The 7,498-nt window shown below is 58.0% G+C and overlaps 1 protein-coding gene across 2 annotated transcripts in view; it reads right to left on the bottom strand.

The window, feature by feature from the left end:
• Positions 1–2,530, bottom strand: part of CUNH15orf39 (chromosome unknown C15orf39 homolog) — a 10,578-nt gene extending 8,048 nt beyond the window's left edge. For both annotated transcript variants that reach the window (XR_004266199.1, XM_032271740.1), the window contains exon 1: positions 2,345–2,530. The gene's annotated coding sequence lies outside the window, so the exon portion shown is untranslated. The remainder of the gene's footprint in view (positions 1–2,344) is intronic.
• Positions 2,531–7,498: the final 4,968 nt, after the last annotated feature.

Raw genomic sequence — 7,498 nt, 5'->3', positions numbered from 1 at the left:
CTACTCCCATTGTATTGATGGAAAAACAGCTGAAGAAAGACAAAGCTCTAAGGCAAGACAAAGGAAGGATGGGGACTGTCCTGGGGCAACAGAGGCCCAGTGACCCATGAGGGGGTCATCTGAAGCCTGTCTGCCGGGGCCACGCCGACCTGCCTCTACCTCTGCTGGCTGCCAGCATCCTGCTCCTGGAAACTCAGTGGCTTACAAAGGATCAGCCAGCTCAGCCTTGCTATGATTAGGGCAGTGTCACAGGTTTCAGTGACCCGCAAGAAAGAACCAGCCCTCTCCTTGCTTCTGCCTGGAGTGAATGACAGCCACAGGCTGAGCTAGACCAGCACATTCTGGGGCTAGGAAAGGCAAGGCTAGTGTGGGGACCAGTGCCCACGCCCACCAAGGCAGACTCAGCAAGCTGGTTCAGCTCCTGGACAGAACCCCACACCTCAGGCCAGCCTACAGAAGACATGGTGGACACAGGTGACAGTACCAACAGCAGTGTCCTACCAGAGAAACCAGGGGTGCAAGCCCCCTTCTCACTCCACAGCAGTGCTGTGAGAAGTAATTGCAGGGTTTTGAGGTGTAGACCCCCTCCACTCCCTCCCTTGGGACACTCTGGGTTAATTAAGTGCTGACTTTGGTCTTGCCTCCCCACATCCTCCTTGGGGCCTGCGGGGTCCCCACCCCCAACCCCAGGAGTCCCTCTCTCCTGGGCCTCAGCCCATGCAATACCCTTTGCCTTGGAGACTTCTTGAGGCCCCCACCTGGGACCCAGCCAGTAGACAGGCCACCTGGGACCCTCGGGAGTCTTTGTGGGAGGGGTGGGGGCTTCATGGAGCCCACAGAGAACTCTTAGGGGTGTGGGAGTGACCTTATCTCCAGCCAGTAGGAGGTGGAGAGCCCAGAATACAGTCCCTCTAGGGAGGCTGCTCCTCCATTCAAAACAGTTGCCAAAATGTAGGTGCCTCCTTCCCTTACCCACAGTGAGGCAATCAGGCTCTCGGCCAGGGCATGTGCCCAAGGAGCAGGCTCAGGTCATCCTAGAAAAGCAGCCCTGTTGATCCTCCCTGCCAAGCTCCAACCTCACTCAGCACCCAGGCCAGGGTCTCCGAGAACAGCCCACCACTGCAGCACCACCCCTGCCTTAGGCAGTGGGAAAGGAACAGCTGTGTCTCCGTTCCCGCTTTCACCTTCCAGGGACCTCGGGATGGCCGATGGGAAAGACCAGGAAGAGCCCGATTCTGCCCAATTGTGGCCGGCATCTGGATGCTCCGGGAAGGCTGGATTGGGCCTCGCGGAGGGTTCTTCCGCCTCCCACCTTCCCTACCTGAGGCTCGGGGCTCTCCAGACGCTACAACCCAACCTGGCGCAGCCCCAAGTCTCCAGTGGAGGGGAAGGAGAACGGATCGGTCTCTATCCCCTTTCCCCTACCCGCCCTGAGCATGACTCTGGTGCCTGGGGCCCACAGCCGACTTGGCTTTGAGGCTGCAGCGGCACCCGACCTGGCGGGCTTCCGGGTGTCCCCAAGCCCCTCCCGGCGGGCTGAGACGCACGTGCATCCAGCAGGCTGACACACAGGCCGCCGCCACGCATGCAAACCCGTGCCTGCACGTCCGTACATGGCCCACATCTGTACACACGCCATTCCAGAACCGCGCTCCCCCTCGCTCGGGCCCCGGCACACGTGTGCACGCAGGAAAGCCCGCGCACCCAGCCGGCCCCACACTGACGCCCGCAGACCGGCGGGAGGTCCCGGAGCAGGGGCGGCCTGGCCGCTGGGTCCTGGCAGCCTCCGCCTCAGGGCCATCCCGCCACCCTGGGCTGAGGCCAGAGGGTGAGTCAAGAGGTGGCAAGGAAACCACAGGGCCGTCCCATCCCAGCAGGGCGCGTCCAGGGCCCCGCGGCGCCTCAGCGCCCGCCGCCCCAGGCCCAGCCCTCCAGTTACCCCTTGTCCCCGCCCCCCTACAACATCCCCTTCCCCTCAACAAGATCCCCCTCCCCCCCAACAATCCATGTGAGCCGGGCTTTGCAGGAGGCCCGAGAGCTCGGCCTGAGCCCCTTCTCGCTAGATTAGGCGTCTGGCCTCAGCCGGAGCCCCAGAGCGAGAGCAGGCCCCGGGAGCCTTGAAGACCGGGAAAGTTGGAGCAGCGGCGCCACCCCTGCCCCGCAGCCCGCCAGAGGGGGCCCGCGGCAGCCAGAAGCCGCAGCACCTCGGCCCAGGAGGGGCGTGCTCAGTCCCCGGGCCGACCGGTAGGGGCGCCCTGGGGCAGCGCCACCCGCCCCTTCCCCACACGCGCCGCACGCAAACTCGGCCCAAGTTTCCGCGCCCGCCGAGCGGGCGAGCTCCTACCTGCAGAGCGCCAGACCTCCCGCCACCGCTGCCCCAGGGCGCCTCCGCGTCCGCATCCTCCAACGTCGCTCAGTCTGCGGGTCCTGGTCCGGCCCGGCCCTGCGCGGGAAGCCGCGGCGAGCACCAAGCCCGGAGCAACCTTCCTCGCTGCCGTTCGCGCCGCCGCTGGGCGCCGTCTGCAGTCCCTGGCGGGGCGGGCTGGGGGCGGGGCGGGGGCGGGGCGGCTGGCGGGGTGGGGGCAGAGCCCGGCCCCGCCTCTGGGAGCCTGCGGGTGCCGAGCGCCCGCGTGGGACCAGCTAGCTCGCCCGGAGCGGGCCGCAGGCGCGGTGCGCCGCTGGCACCCGCCACGCTCCACCAACTAGTGCCCGGCGGGCCCGTCGCGCGCCCTCAGTCACTCCGTTAGATCGTTCATTCACTGCCACTTTCTAGCGATGCGACCTTGCGCCTGCCACTTGACCTCGCTGAGCTTCAGTTTCCTCATTTGCAAAAGTGGAATTCTGTCTTCCTCATAGCGGTGACAGTGTAAGCGTGGAAAAGGGTGTTTGCAAATATGTGGCACACAGTAGGTGCCGGCACTAGTTGTATTAGGGGGCTGGAGAAGGGCTTCTTGATCTGTTCCCTCATTTCGGTGTAGTCAATGACGACAATTTCCAGACAAATGTATTTCAACTCCTGCTAGGGCAGGGCGACTGTCTGAGGAAGCAGCGATCTCTCTATCCCTGGAAGGGCTGGGAATGAGAGTGCTGCGGGACTTGCAAAGTAAGTGAGGCTGCCTCCGTGAGGCCGACCTGCGTGAAGCCTGTGAGGCCGGTGGGGTGAAGCATGCTCAGCCAGGAATGGTGTGTGGCAAAGAGAGGCTGGAGGGGTAGAAGGGGTGCCTCTCCCTGGGCCATCTGACTGTGGGTATCAGCCCTTCAAATGCTGCTACTTGATCTGAAGAAATCTGGTTCCTCGAAGTTCCTGGGCTGCCCGACGACTGGGAACAGGTGTGCGCAGTGGGGAGGGGAAGGCAGGTGGCCATGCCAAAGGTCAGAGTCAGCTCAGGAAGCAAAACTACCCCTCCGATCCCGAAGGTAGGTTCTGCCTGAGTCAGAGCAGAACAGGCCTGAGGCCGCAGGTTCCAAGAGTCACCAAGCAGCTGGAGCAGCTGGAGCTGAGGAGGAGGGGCTGGGCACTGCAGGTAGGAAGAGGAAGTGAGGTCACCTGGGGGAAAGGGAAGACTGTCACTTCATTTAGAGCTGAAAGACCTTGAAATAGTCTGGAGGCCAGGCGCAGTGGCTCACGCCTGTAATCCCAGCACTTTGGGAGGCCGAGGCGGGTGGATCACAAGGTCAAGAGATCGAGACCATCCTGATCAACATGGTGAAACCCCGTCTCTACTAAAAATACAAAACATTAGCTGGGCATGGTGGTGCGTGCCTGTAATCCCAGCTACTCAGGAGGTTGAGGCAGGAGAATTGCCTGAACCCAGGAGGAGGAGGTTATGGTGAGCCGAGATCGCGCCATTGCACTCCAGCCTGGGTAACAAGAGCGAAACTCCGTCTCAGAAAAAAGAAAAAAAAAAAATACAAAAAATTAGCCAGACGTTGTGGCAAGCACCTGTAGTCCCAGCTACTCATGAGTTGAAGGCAAGAGAATCGCTTAAACCCAGGAGGCGGTGGTTGCAGTGAGCTGAAATCACGCCACTGCACTCCAGCCTGGGCAACAGAGAAAGACTTCATCTCAAAAAAAAAAAAAAAAATAGAGTCTGGAACCATCTGGGGAGTAGACACTCAGAAAGGGTTGGGGCTTTCCCCAGGTCACACAGCAGACTGGAACAAAATCCCAGATCTCCTGGCTCCCAGCCTGGGGCTCTTCCTGCAGCCACACCTTAGCCTCATACATCTGTGTGCTGACAGCTAGAGGGTCACATCAAACATCACACCCTTAACCCCAGCCTGCAGCCCCTCGGATCACAAGCTATTCCCTGCTGTCGCCCCTTACCAAATCTGCTCGCCCCTCCTTCCTCTAGCACCACACCCATAACCCCATCCTAGTGGGGGTGCCCTGCTAGTGGGGGTGGGGAGGAGGGCCGTGTTCTTAGCCCTTGGGGTCTAGGATGCTCAGGTTGTGTGCTCAGATGTGCCCGGTGGTCTCTCAAGTTTCTCTGAGCTAGAGTGGGACTCAACCAGACCAGGATGAGCAGCTGCCTGCGACACTAAGGGCCAGTTAAGATTCTGCAGCGCCAGTGAGGCTTGTGTTAATTCACAGACACCTCACACAGACCGCAGCCCCGCTCAGCGGTACCTTGTCTATTGCTTTTCCACATCACTTACACACCCTGGACTGCCAAAGAAAGGACACAATACTGGGAGCTATTTGTAACTTTCTGAGCCTCAGGTTTCCCCATTACAAAATGGGAACAGTGGGAGACCTGCCTTAGCAACTGCGGTAAGTGTCAGCCAAACTTGGTGTGAGAAATTGCTTGTAAACTCTAGGAAGCTCACAGCGTCCCCACACAATGAGCTCCTGAAGCCTCTGACCTTGCCGTTTTCCTCTCTACACCAGTAGCTGTGTGTAGAGCCTGTGGAGAATGAAGGCAATCAACACAAGGTAACCGCCTTGGGAGTTCCACATGTTTTTACCAGCACTGTGGTCTTGCAGAGATGGGATATTCTAATCAGAAGGAATCGTGCGAATAAAAGCAGAGAAGGGAACAGTCTGTCCTTATATGGGCTTCCTGGGTGGAGTTAACACAGAAAAAGAAAGTAGTATAGAAAAGGAGGTTTCTTCCCACCCCACCCCCACCAGGTCTGCAGACTGCTCCTCTTCCACCCCATCCCAGACACTGGTTGCTTCTCCCGGCTCCCTAGGAAGTCGAGGTAAAAGGTCAGCTCCTGAGCCTTGGCTCATTATGTCATGGTTATGAATAACAAAGGCACTCCCTCGAATGAGGCCACACCTGCTATTTACAAATCTTCCTTGGGGGAGCCCGCTCACCCCAGAGGACTGTGAGGTGGAGCTGGCAGCTACTCTACAGGCAGGGAAACAGAGAAGCATGGCACCTTTCCCTAAGACACACAGCAATGCCCTCTTCCATCCTTGCAGACACTGCCTCCTTCAGGGAGACCTCTCAGACTGCTTTTGCTGCCCTGTCTGCCCTCTACTTCCTCATTGCTCCCTCTCCCCTCCCAGAAGAGGAATATCTCAGTGTCAGTGGTTGGATTTGGAGCTCCCACATCTATCTAGGAGATAATTCATATCTCATTTAATTCTTACAACCATGTGAAGCAGGAATTCAAAAAACAAGCACGCTGAGGTTTGATCTACCAAGCCGTGTGGCTTAGGAAAGCCCCTTAGCTCTCAGCTCGCTCATCATTGCGGGGACATGACTCCATACAGGGCTCCAGTGACCACAGCTTGATTTGTAGTAAGCCTTCAACCAGTGGTAAGAAGGCAGGAGAACAGGGGCTGGAGGCGGGGAACCGAAGCTCGACTCATGCCGACTGATAGCAGAGGCTACTCCCTCTTCAACCCCTCCTTTTTCTAGGTGGCAGTGCTGTATGGTAGTTGCAATCCCTCCTTTTGCTGTGTGGCAGTTGCTGAGTGGCAGCAGGAAAATGAAAGTACCTCTGATTGGTCCCCTCCCACAACCCATCAGACGGGTCGTGGGCCTACTCTTTAACCAATCAGACTGGTTGCAGGCCACTAGGGAACCAATGGGAAACCTCTAGAGGGTACATAAACCCTCGAAAATTCTGTAACCTGCGCTCCTGAGCCTCTTGCTCCAGCCCTTGCTTGCTACCTTGCTAGGGTGTTTTGTCCAGTTATTTGTTCGCAGCACCAAGAAGTTGGCCAACTACCCTCAGCCAGTAATAGTAGCTCTAGAGGAGGAGCGGGAGGCCACTTGTCCACTTAACCAAGAAATGGAGGAGCTGGGATTGTCCCTGGAGGACTGTGCGACTCCAGTGCCTTCTGAGGGAAGGCTCAGACACAGCTGGTTTTCAGGAACCCGCTGCCACCAAAGCAAGCAGAGCCTGAGGCTGGGCTGCATCTGTGGCCATCAGCATGGGCTCAGAGCGTCATAGGAATCTGGGTTGGATAGAACCTGGGCAGGGGGACAGAGCCATGGGGACTGATTGGGGTGAGGTGAGCCACTTTCCAAAGGTATGCTGGGAAACCAGGGCATCCTTCTGCAGGGGAGGCTGGGGACGGGAGCAGCCTGCTGCTTTGCCACAGTGAGCAGGGAGTGGGAGCCTCTCAAACTCTGAAGGAACCCCCCCACTACCTCCAGAGAAAGTCAGAGTCACTCAGAGGGGAGGCCCAAAGACTGAGAATTGGGGCAAGCTTTCACTGGGGAACTGCATCTGCTGGCCTGTTGGCTAGAAAACACCAACAAAAGAAGCCATGCACAATAATTTAGGGACCCCAGCCAAGTGCGGTGGCTCACGCCTTTAATCCCAGGTGTTTTGGGAGGCTGAGGCAGATGGATCACTTGAGGTCAGGATTTGAGATCATCCTGGCCAACATGAAGAAACCCCATCTCTACTAAAAATAAAAAAAATTACCCACCATGGTGCACGAGCCTATAATCCCAGCTACTCAGGAGGCTGAGGCACTTGAACCCAGGAGGCGGAGATTGCAGTGAGCTGAGATCATGTCACGACACTCCAGCCTGGGCAACAGAGTGAGACTGTCTCAAAAAAAAAAAAAAAAATTTAGGGACTCCTGCAGAGGAGGGGAGCAGTCTCTAATTAACAGCCAGGGTGGGCTGATTTTCCTTCTCTCCCTCCCATCCTTCCTTCTGTCAGATGTTGAGGATCTCCAGGCTTTATGCTGGCATAGAGGGTCCCAGTGCTGTCTCCCAGACTTCAAACAGACCACTGCCCTCCAGTGAGATGGGTGCTTGTGTGGAGGTGGGCCTGCCACGGTGGGAGAGGCCTCAGGAACAGGACTGCTGGACCTTGGACGCGGGGAGGGTGGGACTGTGACGTCTCACTTTGGCTGTGCCGAAACCCAGCCATGGGAGGCTTGGTGGTGGAGGCAGCAGGAAATATGCCCTCCTACCTCCAGAGAGAGCTTTCTAATGCCTGTGTCTGACCCATCACTCCCAGCTTAGAGTCTCCTGTGGCTCCTCGGTGCCCTCAGGTTCCAGTTCCCCGCTCTGGCTTTTGC

The sequence above is a fragment of the Sapajus apella genome, unplaced genomic scaffold (genome assembly GCF_009761245.1).
Source record: "Sapajus apella isolate SASKATOON/1434 unplaced genomic scaffold, GSC_monkey_1.0 scaffold248, whole genome shotgun sequence".
Taxonomy (NCBI): Eukaryota; Metazoa; Chordata; class Mammalia; order Primates; family Cebidae; genus Sapajus; species Sapajus apella.
Note: the sequence above shows the minus strand (reverse complement) of the source record. Positions and strands in the feature narration are given on the sequence as shown.